Below are 18,074 nucleotides of genomic sequence, written 5' to 3' on the forward strand. Positions count from 1 at the left end.
ACAGATGTATGTACTGAGGTGTTTACTATTTACCGATGGGTGGCTTCCACAACCTGTATAGTACAGATGTATGTACTGAGGTGTTTACTCTTTACCGATGGGTGGCGTCCACAACCTGTATAGTACAGATGTATGTACTGAGGAGTTTACTATTTACCGATGTATGTACTGAGGTGTTTACTATTTACCGATGGGTGGCTTCCACAACCTGTATAGTACAGATGTATGTACTGAGGTGTTTACTATTTACCGATGGGTGGCTTCCACAACCTGTATAGTACAGATGTATGTACTGAGGTGTTTACTATTTACCGATGGGTGGATTCCACAACCGGTATAGTACAGATGTATGTACTGAGGTGTTTACTATTTACCGATGGTTACCTCCACAACTTGTATAGTACAGATGTAAGTACTGAGGAGTTTACTATTTACCGATGGGTGGCTTCCACAAATTGTATAGTACAGATGTATGTACTGAGGTGTTTACTATTTACCGATGGGTGGATTCCACAACTTGTATAGTACAGATGTACATGTATGTATTGAGGTGTTTACTATTTACCGATGGGTGGCTTCCACAACTTGTATAGTACAGATGTATGTATTGAGGTGTTTACTATTTACCGATGGGTGGCTTCCACAACCTGTATAGTACAGATGTATGTACTGAGGTGTTTACTATTTACCGATGGGTGGCTTCCACAACCTGTATAGTACAGATGTATGTACTGAGGTGTTTACTATTTACCGATGGGTGGCTTCCACAACTTGTATAGTACAGATGTATGTACTGAGGTGTTTACTATTTACCGATGGGTGGCTTCCACAACTTGTATAGTACAGATGTATGTACTGAGGTGTTTACTATTTACCGATGGGTGGCTTCCACAACCTGTATAGTACAGATGTATGTACTGAGTTGTTTACATTTTGTTTTGTTATTAGACTAACCTCTTAACAATTTTAACCCACAAAACTGATGCGTTTCAAAGAATGTGAACAAAGTAACTTACCCTATCTTACACAAATGCAGTTACAATAAAATAGTGTTATTTTGAGTCCTTTCAATGTTGACTTTAGTCCTGGTAATAAGTAGATTTACAGTATCAATGATATAGTATAAAGTTGATTAAGTAAAGAAGGGTAACCATATAAGCTTTAATATACACCAATGTACATGAAGCAGGTAAGCATCATCTGATTCACAACGCATATACATTCCATCGGTATCGTACGGTATTCAAGTATTTTAATTCCGATAATTCAGGTATCGTACTGTATTCAAGTTTTTTAATTCCGATAATTCAGGTATCGTACTGTATTCAAGTTTTTTAATTCCGATAATTCAGGTATCGTACTGTATTCAAGTTTTTTATTTCCGATAATTCAGGTATCGTACTGTATTCTAGTTTTATAATTCCGATAATTCAGGTATCGTACTATATTCAAGCTTAAATTCCAATAATTCAGGTATCGTACTGTATTCAAGTCTTAATTCCAATAATTCAGTTATCGTACTCTATTCAAGCTTAAATTCCAATAATTCAGGGATCGTACTGTATTCAAGTTTTAATTCCGATACTCAGGTATCGTAATGTATTCAAGCCTCAATTCCCCTATTTCAGGTATCGTAAAGTATTCAAGTTTTAATTCCGATACTAAGGTATCGTAATGTATTCAAGCTTCATTTCCAATTATTCAGGTATCGTACTGTATTCAAGTTTTAATTCCAATAATTCAGGTATCGTACTCTATAAGCTTCTATTCCAATAATTCAGGAATCGTACTGTATTCAAGTTTTAATTCCGATAATTCAGGTATCAGTATAGGGGATATAATTAAATACATTATTGACATTACTTATCATAAATTTAGAGACAGACTATCAATTATCTATCAATCACCTTTTAACCTCTAGTCCTGGTATCTCTGATTAATCCGAGGATATAGATGGCCATGTTCGGCAACACATGAGCTGGGACAATAGGAATTAATAATAAATTTGTGGCAGGCGGCGATAGGAGGTGTTAACTTTACTCCACAGGCATTGTCTTCCGTAGTAAACATTTAAACCATAAACAAAGATAACAAAAGCACCTGGCGATGGATTCAGGTTCGATCTGTTCTCTGATTCCTGTTTGTCTCTTTTCAAGTTCGATCATTATATGGTGCCATGTTTTATCATGCTGTTACGGGGTTCTGTAGCTAGACAACCGTGTGTCAATAGAGGGATATTGAGATGTAGAATTCGACCATTTTACTAGGACTTGCTGCGTCATGTTGACATTCTTTAGTCATACATCTGTCTATCATTAAAATGATATAGATATGTAGTGTTTGATATTTCTGGATACAATGCTGTGTCATGTTGGAATGGGTTCAATCACTACTGTATCTCAGTTACAAAGTGCTGAGCCATGTTAGTAGGAATTCTGTATATGTAGTCTTCAGTCATTTTGTAATTAGGCACTACGTATTTTTGGTAGTACAAGATTAAGATTAAGAAACCCGTTGTGTCCAGAAAGGTTTTGAATAATACAAAAAATAACTGTTCCAAAAAAACGTGTTTTATTCAACCAAAGATAAATTACAATGGAAGAAGTAAACCTTCAAGAAATATATTCACTTATAGTTCCACTGTGGAAAGATTCTACTGCTTAACACTTTATGGACTTCCAATCTTGTAATATTATATAATATTTAAATATATATACAAATATTAATATAATAAATTCTGCGACATTAATTGCTTAATGTTTTGTCCTTGCCATGACATGAACAGTAAGGGTTATATAACTCATTATAAGATTCATTGTACAATAGGGCGTCACAGACTTAACATCATACAGAGTCGGGCTAGTTCTAGTTACCATGCCTTATACAGTTACTAGTTCCAATAACCATAACTTATACAAAGTCACACTAGTTCCAATTACCATACCTTATACAAAGTCACACTAGTTCCAATAACCATACCTTATACAAAGTTAGAGTAGTTCCAATAACCATACCTTATACAAAGTCACACTAGTTCCAATAACCATACCTTATACAAAGTTAGACTAGTTCCAATAACCATACCTTATACAAAGTTAGACTAGTTCCAATAACCATACCTTATACAAAGTCACACTAGTTCCAATAACCATACCTTATACAAAGTTACACTAGTTCCAATAACCATACCTTATACAAAGTTAGACTAGTTCCAATAACCATACCTTATACAAAGTTAGACTAGTTCCAATAACCATACCTTATACAAAGTTAGAGTAGTTCGAATAACCATACCTTATACAAAGTTAGACTAGTTCCAATAACCATACCTTATACAAAGTCACACTAGTTCCAATAACCATACCTTATACAAAGTTAGTTCCAATAACCATACCTTATACAAAGTTAGACTAGTTCCAATAACCATACCTATACAAAGTTAGACTAGTTCCAATAACCATACCTTATACAAAGTTAGACTAGTTCCAATAACCATACCTTATACAAAGTTAGACTAGTTCCAATAACCATACCTTATACAAAGTTAACTAGTTCCAATAACCAAACCTTATACAAAGTTAGACTAGTTCCAATAACCATACCTTATACAAAGTTAGACTAGTTCCAATAACCATACCTTATACAAAGTCACACTAGTTCCAATAACCATACCTTATACAAAGTTAGACTAGTTCCAATAACCATACCTTATACAAAGTTAGACTAGTTCCAATAACCATACCTTATACAAAGTTACACTAGTTCCAATAACCATACCTTATACAAAGTAACTAGTTCCAATAACCATACTATACAAAGTTACTAGTTCCAATAACCATACCTTATACAAAGTTAGACTAGTTCCAATAACCATACCTTATACAAAGTACACTAGTTCCAATAACCATACCTTATACAAAGTCACACTAGTTCCAATAACCATACCTTATACAAAGTTAGACTAGTTCCAATAACCATACCTTATACAAAGTTAGACTAGTTCCAATAACCATACCTTATACAAAGTTAGACTAGTTCCAATAACCATACCTTATACAAAGTACACTAGTTCCAATAACCATACCTTATACAAAGTTAGACTAGTTCCAATAACCATACCTTATACAAAGTCACACTAGTTCCAATAACCATACCTTATACAAAGTCACACTAGTTCCAATAACCATACCTTATACAAAGTACACTAGTTCCCATACCTTATACAAAGTACTAGTTCCAATAACCATACCTTATACAAAGTCACACTAGTTCCAATAACCATACCTTATACAAAGTCACACTAGTTCCAATAACCATACCTTATACAAAGTTAGACTAGTTCCAATAACCATACCTTATACAAAGTCACACTAGTTCCAATAACCATACCTTATACAAAGTATAGTTCTAGTTCCAATAACCATACCTTATACAAAGTTAGACTAGTTCCAATAACCATACCTTATACAAAGTTAGACTAGTTCCAATAACCATACCTTATACAAAGTTACACTAGTTCCAATAACCATACCTTATACAAAGTCACACTAGTTCCAATAACCATACCTTATACAAAGTCACACTAGTTCCAATAACCATACCTTATACAAAAGTTAGACTAGTTCCAATAACCATACCTTATACAAAGTCACACTAGTTCCAATAACCATACCTTATACAAAGTTAGACTAGTTCCAATAACCATACCTTATACAAAGTCACACTAGTTCCAATAACCATACCTTATACAAAGTTAGACTAGTTCCAATAACCATACCTTATACAAAGTCACACTAGTTCCAATAACCATACCTTATACAAAGTCACACTAGTTCCAATAACCATTACCTTATACAAAGTTACACTAGTTCCAATAACCATACCTTATACAAAGTTAACTAGTTCCAATAACCATACCTTATACAAAGTTAGACTAGTTCCAATAACCATACCTTATACAAACCACTAGTTCCAATAACCATACCTTATACAAAGTTACACTAGTTCCAATAACCATACCTTATACAAAGTTAGACTAGTTCCAATAACCATACCTTATACAAAGTTAACCATATATAAAAGTACACTAGTTCCAATAACCATACCTTATACAAAGTTAGACTAGTTCCAATAACCATACCTTATACAAAGTCACACTAGTTCCAATAACCATACCTTATACAAAGTTAGACTAGTTCCAATAACCATACCTTATACAAAGTTACACTAGTTCCAATAACCATACCTTATACAAAGTTAGACTAGTTCCAATAACCATACCTTATACAAAGTCACACTAGTTCCAATAACCATACCTTATACAAACTTAAACAATGTTAGACTAGTTCCAATAACCATACCTTATACAAAGTCACACTAGTTCCAATAACCATACCTTATACAAAGTTACACTAGTTCCAATAACCATACCTTATACAAAGTCACACTAGTTCCAATAACCATACCTTATACAAAGTTAGACTAGTTCCAATAACCATACCTTATACAAAGTTAGACTAGTTCCAATAACCATACCTTATACAAAGTTAGACACTAGTTCCAATAACCATACCTTATACAAAGTCACACTAGTTCCAATAACCATACCTTATACAAAGTTAGACTAGTTCCAATAACCATACCTTATACAAAGTCACACTAGTTCCAATAACCATACCTTATACAAAGTACTAGTTTCCAATAACCATACCTTATACAAAGTCACACTAGTTCCAATAACCATACCTTATACAAAGTTAGACTAGTTCCAATAACCATACCTTATACAAAGTCACACTAGTTCCAATAACCATACCTTATACAAAGTTAGACTAGTTCCAATAACCATACCTTATACAAAGTTAGACTAGTTCCAATAACCATACCTTATACAAAGTTAGACTAGTTCCAATAACCATACCTTATACAAAGTCCACACTAGTTCCAATAACCATACCTTATACAAAGTTAGACTAGTTCCAATAACCATACCTTATACAAAGTCACACTAGTTCCAATAACCATACCTTATACAAAGTTAGACTAGTTCCAATAACCATACCTTATACAAAGTCACACTAGTTCCAATAACCATACCTTATACAAAGTTACACTAGTTCCAATAACCATACCTTATACAAAGTTAGACTAGTTCCAATAACCATACCTTATACAAAGTTAGACTAGTTCCAATAACCATACCTTATACAAAGTTAGACTAGTTCCAATAACCATACCTTATACAAAGTTAGACTAGTTCCAATAACCATACCTTATACAAAGTCACACTAGTTCCAATAACCATACCTTATACAAAGTTAGACTAGTTCCAATAACCATACCTTATACAAAGTTACACTAGTTCCAATAACCATACCTTATACAAAGTCACATATTCATAACCATCCTTATACAACTACTAGTTCCAATAACCATACCTTATTACAAAGTTACACTAGTTCCAATAACCATACCTTATACAAAGTTAGACTAGTTCCAATAACCATACCTTATACAAAGTTAGACTAGTTCCAATAACCATACCTTATACAAAGTCACACTAGTTCCAATAACCATACCTTATACAAAGTTAGACTAGTTCCAATAACCATACCTTATACAAAGTCACACTAGTTCCAATAACCATACCTTATACAAAGTTAGACTAGTTCCAATAACCATACCTTATACAAAGTTAGACTAGTTCCAATAACCATACCTTATACAAAGTTATACAAAGTTAGACTAGTTCCAATAACCATACCTTATACAAAGTCACACTAGTTCCAATAACCATACCTTATACAAAGTTAGACTAGTTCCAATAACCATACCTTATACAAAGTCACACTAGTTCCAATAACCATACCTTATACAAAGTCACACTAGTTCCAATAACCATACCTTATACAAAGTTAGACTAGTTCCAATAACCATACCTTATACAAAGTTACACTAGTCACACTAGTTCCAATAACCATACCTTATACAAAGTTAGACTAGTTCCAATAACCATACCTTATACAAAGTTAGACTAGTTCCAATAACCATACCTTATACAAAGTTACACTAGTTCCAATAACCATACCTTATACAAAGTTAGACTAGTTCCAATAACCATTACCTTATACAAAGTCACACACTAGTTCCAATAACCATACCTTATACAAAGTTAAGACTAGTTCCAATAACAATACCTTATACAAAGTTACACTAGTTCCAATAACCATACCTTATACAAAGTTACACTAGTTCCAATAACCATACCTTATACAAAGTTAGACTAGTTCCAATAACCATACCTTATACAAAGTCACACTAGTTCCAATAACCATACCTTATACAAAGTTACACTAGTTTCCAATAACCATACCTTATACAAAGTCACACTAGTTCCAATAACCATACCTTATACAAAGTTAGACTAGTTCCAATAACCATACCTTATACAAAGTTAGACTAGTTCCAATAACCATACCTTATACAAAGTTAGACTAGTTCCAATAACCATACCTTATACAAAGTCACACTAGTTCCAATAACCATACCTTATACAAAGTTAGACTAGTTCCAATAACCATACCTTATACAAAGTTAGACTAGTTCCAATAACCATACCTTATACAAAGTCACACTAGTTCCAATAACCATACCTTATACAAAGTTAGACTAGTTCCAATAACCATACCTTATACAAAGTTAGACTAGTTCCAATAACCATACCTTATACAAAGTTACACTAGTTCCAATAACCATACCTTATACAAAGTTAGACTAGTTCCAATAACCATACCTTATACAAAGTTAGACTAGTTCCAATAACCATACCTTATACAAAGTTAGACTAGTTCCAATAACCATACCTTATACAAAGTCACACTAGTTCCAATAACCATACCTTATACAAAGTTAGACTAGTTCCAATAACCATACCTTATACAAAGTCACACTAGTTCCAATAACCATACCTTATACAAAGTTAGACTAGTTCCAATAACCATACCTTATACAAAGTTAGACTAGTTCCAATAACCATACCTTATACAAAGTTATACTAGTTCCAATAACCATACCTTATACAAAGTTACACTAGTTCCAATAACCATACCTTATACAAAGTTAGACTAGTTCCAATAACCATACCTTATACAAAGTCACACTAGTTCCAATAACCATACCTTATACAAAGTTAGACTAGTTCCAATAACCATACCTTATACAAAGTCACACTAGTTCCAATAACCATACCTTATACAAAGTTAGACTAGTTCCAATAACCATACCTTATACAAAGTTAGACTAGTTCCAATAACCATACCTTATACAAAGTTAGACTAGTTCCAATAACCATACCTTATACAAAGTCAAACTAGTTCCAATAACCATACCTTATACAAAAGTCACACTAGTTCCTTCCAATAAGTCCATACCTTATACAAAGTCAGACTAGTTCCAATAACCATACCTTATACAAAGTTAGACTAGTTCCAATAACCATACCTTATACAAAGTTAGACTAGTTCCAATAACCATACCTTATACAAAGTTAGACTAGTTCCAATAACCATACCTTATACAAAGTTAGACTAGTTCCAATAACCATACCTTATACAAAGTTAGACTAGTTCCAATAACCATACCTTATACAAAGTCACACTAGTTCCAATAACCATACCTTATACAAAGTTAGACTAGTTTCCAATAACCATAACCTTATACAAAGTCACACTAGTTCCAATAACCATACACTTATACAAAGTTAGACTAGTTCCAATAACCATACCTTATACAAAGTTAGACTAGTTCCAATAACCATACCTTATACAAAGTTACACTAGTTCCAATAACCATACCTTATACAAAGTATACACTAGTTATAACAATACTTTAAACTAGTTCCAATAACCATACCTTATACAAAGTCACACTAGTTCCAATAACCATACCTTATACAAAGTTACACTAGTTCCAATAACCATACCTTATACAAAGTAGACTAGTTCCAATAACCATACCTTATACAAAGTTATACTAGTTCCAATAACCATACCTTATACAAAGTTAGACTAGTTCCAATAACCATACCTTATACAAAGTCACACTAGTTCCAATAACCATACCTTATACAAAGTTAGACTAGTTCCAATAACCATACCTTATACAAAGTCACACTAGTTCCAATAACCATACCTTATACAAAGTTAGACTAGTTCCAATAACCATACCTTATACAAAGTCACACTAGTTCCAATAACCATACCTTATACAAAGTTAACACTAGTTCCAATAACCATACCTTATACAAAGTTACACTAGTTCCAATAACCATACCTTATACAAAGTTCACACTAGTTCCAATAACCATACCTTATACAAAGTACACACTAGTTCCAATAACCATACCTTATACAAAGTTAGACTAGTTCCAATAACCATACCTTATACAAAGTTATACTAGTTCCAATAACCATACCTTATACAAAGTTAGACTAGTTCCAATAACCATACCTTATACAAAGTTAGACTAGTTCCAATAACCATACCTTATACAAAGTTAGACTAGTTCCAATAACCATACCTTATACAAAGTCACACTAGTTCCAATAACCATACCTTATACAAAGTTAGACTAGTTCCAATAACCATACCTTATACAAAGTTAGACTAGTTCCAATAACCATACCTTATACAAAGTTAGACTAGTTCCAATAACCATACCTTATACAAAGTTAGACTAGTCAATAACCATACCTTGTACAAAGTCACAATCCAATAACCATACCTTATACAAAGTTACACTAGTTCCAATAACCATACCTTATACAAAGTTACACTAGTTCCAATAACCATACCTTATACAAAGTTAGACTAGTTCCAATAACCATACCTTATACAAAGTCACACTAGTTCCAATAACCATACCTTATACAAAGTTAGAACTAGTTCTAATAACCATACCTTATACAAAGTTAGACTAGTTCCAATAACCATACCTTATACAAAGTTAAACTAGTTCCAATAACCATACCTTATACAAAGTTTAGACTAGTTCCAATAACCATACCTTATACAAAGTTATACTAGTTACCAATAACCATACCTTATACAAAGTTAGGACTAGTTCCAATAACCATACCTTATACAAAGTCACACTAGTTCCAATAACCATACCTTATACAAAGTTAGACTAGTTCCAATATAACCATACCTTATACAAAGTTACACTAGTTCCTACCTTACCTATTTAGTCCAATAACCATACCTTATACAAAGTTAGACTAGTTCCAATAACCATACCTTTATACAAAGTTACACACTAGTTCCAATAACCATACCTTATACAAAGTTAAACTAGTTCCAATAACCATACCTTATACAAAGTCAACACTAGTTCCAATAACCATACCTATACCAAAGTTTACAACTCAGTTTCCAAATTAGTACCTGTTATTACAAAGTACTAGTTCCAATAACCATACCTTATACAAAGTATAGACTAGTTCCAATAAACATACTTATACGCAAAGTTAGACTTAGTTCCAATCTAACCCATACCTTATACCAAAGTCACACTAGTTCCAATAACCATACCTCTTATACAATACCTACAAAAAGTATTACAACTAGTTCCAATAAAACCATACTTATACAAAAGTTCAGACTAGTTCCAATAACCATACCTTTTACAAAAAGTTCAAGTTAACCATACCTTAAAGTAGTTGCCAATAACCATTACCTTAGATACAAAAGTACCTTATACAGTCACTAGTTCCAATAACCATACCTTTATACATAGTTATACTAGTTCCAATAACCATACCTTATCACAAAGTTAGACTAGTTCAATAAATAACCAACTTGTTCAATTACCATACAAACTTATACATAAGTTACACTAGTTCCAATAACCATACCGTATACAAAGTCACACTAGTTCCAATCCAATAACAATATAACTTAGTTTAATAACAGTACACACTCTAGTTCCAATAACCATACCTTATACAAAGTTAGACTAGTTCCAATATCCATACCTTTTACAAAGTCCACCACTAGTTCCAATAACCATAACTTATACAAAGTTAGACTAGTTCCAATAACCATACCTACATAGTACAAAGTTAGCACTAGTTCCAACTTTAACCATAACATCACCTTATACAAAGTTACACTAGTTCCAATAACCATACCTTATACCAAAGTTAGACTAGTTCCAATAACCATACCTTATACAAAGTTACACTGTTCGAAATAACCATACCTTATTACAAAGTCAAACTAGGTTCCAATAACCATACCTGTTATACATAACGTTAGACTAGTTCAATTAACCATACCTTTATACAAAGTTTAGACTACGTTCCAATAACCATACCTTACTACAAAGTCATACAATAGTTCCAATTAGTTCCCATACCTATTTATACAAAGTTAGACTAGTTCCAATAATCCATACCTTATACAAGTTAGACTAGTTCCAATAACCATACCTTTTCCATTATCCCAATAGTTCCAATAGTTCCAATAACCATACCTTATACAAAGTACACACTAGTTCCAATAACCATACCTTATACAAACGTTAGAACTAGTTCCATAATACCATACCTTTATACAAAGTCACACTAGTTCAATAATAACCATACCTTATACAAAGTTAGACTAGTTCCAATATTCCATACCTTATTACAAAAGTTAAAATCTAAACCCACCATGAATTCACACTGTCGATAAGGTGTATTTTGACTTTCTATAACCATATTATACAAAGTTGACTAGTTAATATTACGGTCCTTATACAAAACTATCCAATAACCATTTACCTTATATTTGTAAAGTCACCAAATACTTTTTACTAGATACAAAGTCAATATTCATAATAACATGTTCTTATACAAAGTTTTACTATTTATAATCCATAACCTTTAGTTATCAAATTATTTCAAAGTATGAATACCCACCTTATAATGTCCGTTAGATTTATAATTTTGGCTATTCCAATAAACATACATGCGTAACAGGAAGGTTACTTGTTTTTCTATGTCGTATTAGGTATTATATAATTTGGCTAGTCCAAAATCATCATAATAAACCTGTAGATACCGTCACCCACCTTTAAAGGACTAGTGTCGTAAACACAGAGTTTATATCTTCATAGTCCCCTATATTTACAAAGGACACACGAACATTTATCGTATAAGGTTTTTTTTTAAACCAATATAAAATTCGTACAAGGTTTAATCTTTGGAAACTATCATTTGTAAACTTTCTCCTAGACGGTCGTATAGTTGTATAATGCTGGCAAGTCCATACCAGTTTTACAGTCCAAGTCACCCATTCTATTGACGTGTTATAAGGTTGTATATCTTGGCTAGTTATACCATTAATCGTAAGGTTTATAGTTCCAATCACCATATTTGTACAAAGTCACCACCTTTCCTAACTATATACAATGTATAATGTTTTGTTAGTCCATTTAATCATATAATAATAAATGTAAAGTCACCCATAAATATAAAATGTTAGGCTATCCATTATACATTTTTTTGTAATGTTGCAGCAATAGTCCATTATCATTATATTTAGTGGTCAGTGTCTTAAAACCGTGTCGTAAAGTGTCCTAGCTCTGGAAAAAAGTCCAAACATTATATTTGTAGGAAGCTCACCTTCTCCTCGCCTGTTTAAGGTGTATCTTATCATTGCTAGTCATTATCCCTTATATTTGTAAATACAGCTGATTTTCTAGACATTGACCATGTATACAAAGTCTATATATCTTCAGATATCAGTTAACCATTATCAAGACATGTCGATATTTTGATACCATAGGAATTTATGGCTATCTTGGCTAGTCCATTATCATTATATTTGTAGGAAGTCACCCACCTTCTCCTAGACGTGTCGTATAAGGTTTATATCTTGGCTAGTCCATTATCATTATATTTGTAGGAAGTCACCCACCTTCTCCTAGACGTGTCGTATAAGGTTTATATCTTGGCTAGTCCATTATCATTATATTTGTAGGAAGTCACCCACCTTCTCCTAGACGTGTCGTATAAGGTTTATATCTTGGCTAGTCCATTATCATTATATTTGTAGGAAGTCACCCACCTTCTCCTAGACGTGTCGTATAAGGTTTATATCTTGGCTAGTCCATTATCATTATATTTGTAGGAAGTCACCCCCTTCTCCTAGACGTGTCGTATAAGGTGTATATCTTGGCTAGTCCATTATCATTATATTTGTAGGAAGTCACCCGCCTTCTCCTAGACGTGTCGTATAAGTTTTATATCTTGGCTAGTCCATTATCATTATATTTGTAGGAAGTCACCCACCTTCTCCTAGACGTGTCGTATAAGGTTTATATCTTGGCTAGTCCATTATCATTATATTTGTAGGAAGTCACCCACCTTCTCCTAGACGTGTCGTATAAGGTTTATATCTTGGCTAGTCCATTATCATTATATTTGTAGGAAGTCACACACCTTCTCCTAGACGTGTCGTATAAGTTTTATATCTTGGCTAGTCCATTATCATTATATTTGTAGGAAGTCACCCGCCTTCTCCTAGATCTGTCGTACAAGGTGTATATCTTGGCTAGTCCATTATCATTATATTTGTAGGAAGTCACCCACCTTCTCCTAGACGTGTCGTATAAGGTTTATATCTTGGCTAGTCCATTATCATTATATTTGTAGGAAGTCACCCACCTTCTCCTAGACGTGTCGTATAAGGTTTATATCTTGGCTAGTCCATTATCATTATATTTGTAGGAAGTCACCCACCTTCTCCTAGACGTGTCGTATAAGGTTTATATCTTGGCTAGTCCATTATCATTATATTTGTAGGAAGTCACCCACCTTCTCCTAGACGTGTCGTACAAGGTTTATATCTTGGCTAGTCCATTATCATTATATTTGTAGGAAGTCACCCACCTTCTCCTAGACGTGTCGTACAAGGTTTATATCTTGGCTAGTCCATTATCATTATATTTGTAGGAAGTCATCCGCCTTCTCCTAGACATGTCGTATAAGGTTTATATCTTGGCTAGTCCATTATCATTATATTTGTAGGAAGTCACCCACCTTCTCCTAGACGTGTCGTATAAGGTTTATATCTTGGCTAGTCCATTATCATTATATTTGTAGAAAGTCACCCACCTTCTCCTAGACGTGTCGTATAAGGTGTATATCTTGGCTAGTCCATTATCATTATATTTGTAGGAAGTCACCCCCTTCTCCTAGACGTGTCGTATAAGGTGTATATCTTGGCTAGTCCATTATCATTATATTTGTAGGAAGTCACCCACCTTCTCCTAGACGTGTCGTATAAGGTTTATATCTTGGCTAGTCCATTATCATTATATTTGTAGGAAGTCACCCACCTTCTCCTAGACGTGTCGTATAAGGTGTATATCTTGGCTAGTCCATTATCATTATATTTGTAGGAAGTCACCCACCTTCTCCTAGACGTGTCGTACAAGGTTTATATCTTGGCTAGTCCATTATCATTATATTTGTAGGAAGTCACCCACCTTCTCCTAGACGTGTCGTATAAGGTTTATATCTTGGCTAGTCCATTATCATTATATTTGTAGGAAGTCACCCACATTCTCCTAGACATGTCGTATAAGGTGTATATCGTGGCTAGTCCATTATCATTATATTAGTAGGAAGTCACCCGCCTTCTCCTAGACGTGTCGTATAAGGTTTATATCTTGGCTAGTCCATTATCATTATATTTGTAGGAAGTCACCCACCTTCTCCTAGACGTGTCGTATAAGGTTTATATCTTGGCTAGTCCATTATCATTATATTTGTAGGAAGTCACCCGCCTTCTCCTAGACGTGTCGTATAAGGTGTATATCTTGGCTAGTCCATTATCATTATATTTGTAGGAAGTCACCCACCTTCTCCTAGACGTGTCGTACAAGGTTTATATCGTGGCTAGTACATTATCATTATATTTGTAGGACGTCACCCGCCTTCTCTTACACGTGTCGTATAAGGTGTATATCGTGGCTAGTCCATTATCATTATATTTGTAGGAAGTCCCCCTTCTCCTAGACGTGTCGTATAAGGTTTATATCTTGGCTAGTACATTATCATTATATTTGTAGGACGTCACCCGCCTTCTCTTACACGTGTCGTATAAGGTGTATATCGTGGCTAGTCCATTATCATTATATTTGTAGAAAGTCACCCACCTTCTCCTAGACGTGTCGTACAAGGTTTATATCTTGGCTAGTCCATTATCATTATATTTGTAGGAAGTCACCCACCTTCTCCTAGACGTGTCGTATAAGGTTTATATCTTGGCTAGTCCATTATCATTATATTTGTAGAAGTCACCCACCTTCTCCTAGACGTGTCGTATAAGGTTTATATCTTGGCTAGTCCATTATCATTATATTTGTAGGAAGTCACCCACCTTCTCCTAGACGTGTCGTATAAGGTTTATATATCTTGGCTAGTCCATTATCATTATATTTGTAGGAAGTCACCCACCTTCTCCTAGACGTGTCGTATAAGGTGTATATCTTGGCTAGTCCATTATCATTATATTTGTAGGAAGTCACCCACCTTCTCCTAGACGTGTCGTATAAGGTGTATATCTTGGCTAGTCCATTATCATTATATTTGTAGGAAGTCACCCACCTTCTCCTAGACGTGTCGTACAAGGTTTATATCTTGGCTAGTCCATTATCATTATATTTGTAGGAAGTCACCCACCTTCTCCTAGACGTGTCGTATAAGGTGTATATCTTGGCTAGTCCATTATCATTATATTTGTAGAAAGTCACCCGCCTTCTCCTAGACGTGTCGTATAAGGTTTATATCTTGGCTAGTCCATTATCATTATATTTGTAGGAAGTCACCCACCTTCTCCTAGACGTGTCGTATAAGTTTTATATCTTGGCTAGTCCATTATCATTATATTTGTAGGAAGTCACCCGCCTTCTCCTAGACGTGTCGTATAAGTTTTATGTCTTGGCTAGTCCATTATCATTATATTTGTAGGAAGTCACCCGCCTTCTCCTAGACATGTCGTATAAGGTGTATATCTTGGCTAGTCCATTATCATTATATTTGTAGGAAGTCACCCACCTTCTCCTAGATCTGTCGTATAAGGTTTATATCTTGGCTAGTCCATTATCATTATATTTGTAGGACGTCACCCACCTTCTCTTACAAGTGTCGTACAAGGTTTATATTTTGGCTAGTCCATTATCATTATATTTGTAGGAAGTCACCCACCTTCTCCTAGACGTGTCGTATAAGGTTTATATCTTGGCTAGTCCATTATCATTATATTTGTAGGAAGTCACCCACCTTCTCCTAGACGTGTCGTATAAGGTTTATATCTTGGCTAGTCCATTATCATTATATTTGTAGGAAGTCACCCACCTTCTCTTACACGTGTCGTACAAGGTTTATATCGTGGCTAGTCCATTATCATTATATTTGTAGGAAGTCACCCACCTTCTCCTAGGTCTGTCGTATAAGGTTTATATCTTGGCTAGTCCATTATCATTATATTTGTAGGAAGTCACCCACCTTCTCCTAGGTCTGTCGTATAAGGTTTATATCTTGGCTAGTCCATTATCATTATATTTGTAGGAAGTCACCCACCTTCTCCTAGACGTGTCGTATAAGGTTTATATCTTGGCTAGTCCATTATCATTATATTTGTAGGAAGTCACCCACCTTCTCCTAGACTGTCGTATAAGGTGTATATCTTGGCTAGTCCATTATCATTATATTTTGTAGGAAGTCACCCACCTTCTCCTAGACGTGTCGTATAAGGTTTATATCTTGGTAGTCCATTATCATTATATTTGTAGGAAGTCACCCACCTTCTCCTAGACGTGTCGTACAAGGTTTATATCGTGGCTAGTCTATTATCATTATATTTGTAGGAAGTCACCCACCTTCTCCTAGACGTGTCGTATAAGGTTTATATCTTGGCTAGTCCATTATCATTATATTTGTAGGACGTCACTCACCTTCTCTTACACGTGTCGTACAAGGTTTATATCGTGGCTAGTCCATTATCATTATATTTGTAGGAAGTCACCCACCTTCTCCTAGGTCTGTCGTACAAGGTTTATATCTTGGCTAGTCCATTATCATTATATTTGTAGGAAGTCACTCGCCTTCTCTTACACGTGTCGTATAAGGTGTATATCGTGGCTAGTCCATTATCATTATATTTGTAGAAAGTCACCCACCTTCTCCTAGATCTGTCGTATAAGGTGTATATCTTGGCTAGTCCATTATCATTATATTTGTAGGAAGTCACCCACCTTCTCCTAGACGTGTCGTATAAGGTTTATATCTTGGCTAGTCCATTATCATTATATTTGTAGGAAGTCACCCACCTTCTCCTAGACGTGTCGTATAAGGTTTATATCTTGGCTAGTCCATTATCATTATATTTGTAGGAAGTCACCCACCTTCTCCTAGACGTGTCGTATAAGGTGTATATCTTGGCTAGTCCATTATCATTATATTTGTAGGAAGTCACCCACCTTCTCTTACACGTGTCGTATAAGGTTTATATCGTGGCTAGTCCATTATCATTATATTTGTAGAAAGTCACCCACCTTCTCCTAGATCTGTCGTATAAGGTGTATATCTTGGCTAGTCCATTATCATTATATTTGTAGGAAGTCACCCACCTTCTCCTAGACGTGTCGTATAAGGTTTATATCTTGGCTAGTCCATTATCATTATATTTGTAGGAAGTCACCCACCTTCTCCTAGACGTGTCGTATAAGGTTTATATCTTGGCTAGTCCATTATCATTACATTTGTATGACGTCACCCGCCTTCTCTTAGACGTGTCGTACAAGGTTATATCGTGGCTAGTCCATTATCATTATATTTGTAGGAAGTCACCCACCTTCTCCTAGACGTGTCGTATAAGGTGTATATCTTGGCTAGTCCATTATCATTATATTTGTAGGAAGTCACCCACCTTCTCCTAGACGTGTCGTACAAGGTTTATATCTTGGCTAGTCCATTATCATTATATTTGTAGGAAGTCACCCACCTTCTCCTAGACGTGTCGTA

The 18,074-nt window shown here is 34.4% G+C and overlaps 1 protein-coding gene across 1 annotated transcript in view; it reads left to right on the top strand.

The window, feature by feature from the left end:
• Nucleotides 1–18,074, top strand: part of LOC138324180 (formin-like protein 3) — a 61,887-nt gene that overhangs the window by 24,555 nt on the left and 19,258 nt on the right. The window lies entirely within an intron of this gene.

This window comes from Argopecten irradians, chromosome 5 (genome assembly GCF_041381155.1).
Source record: "Argopecten irradians isolate NY chromosome 5, Ai_NY, whole genome shotgun sequence".
Lineage (NCBI taxonomy): Eukaryota > Metazoa > Mollusca > Bivalvia > Pectinida > Pectinidae > Argopecten > Argopecten irradians.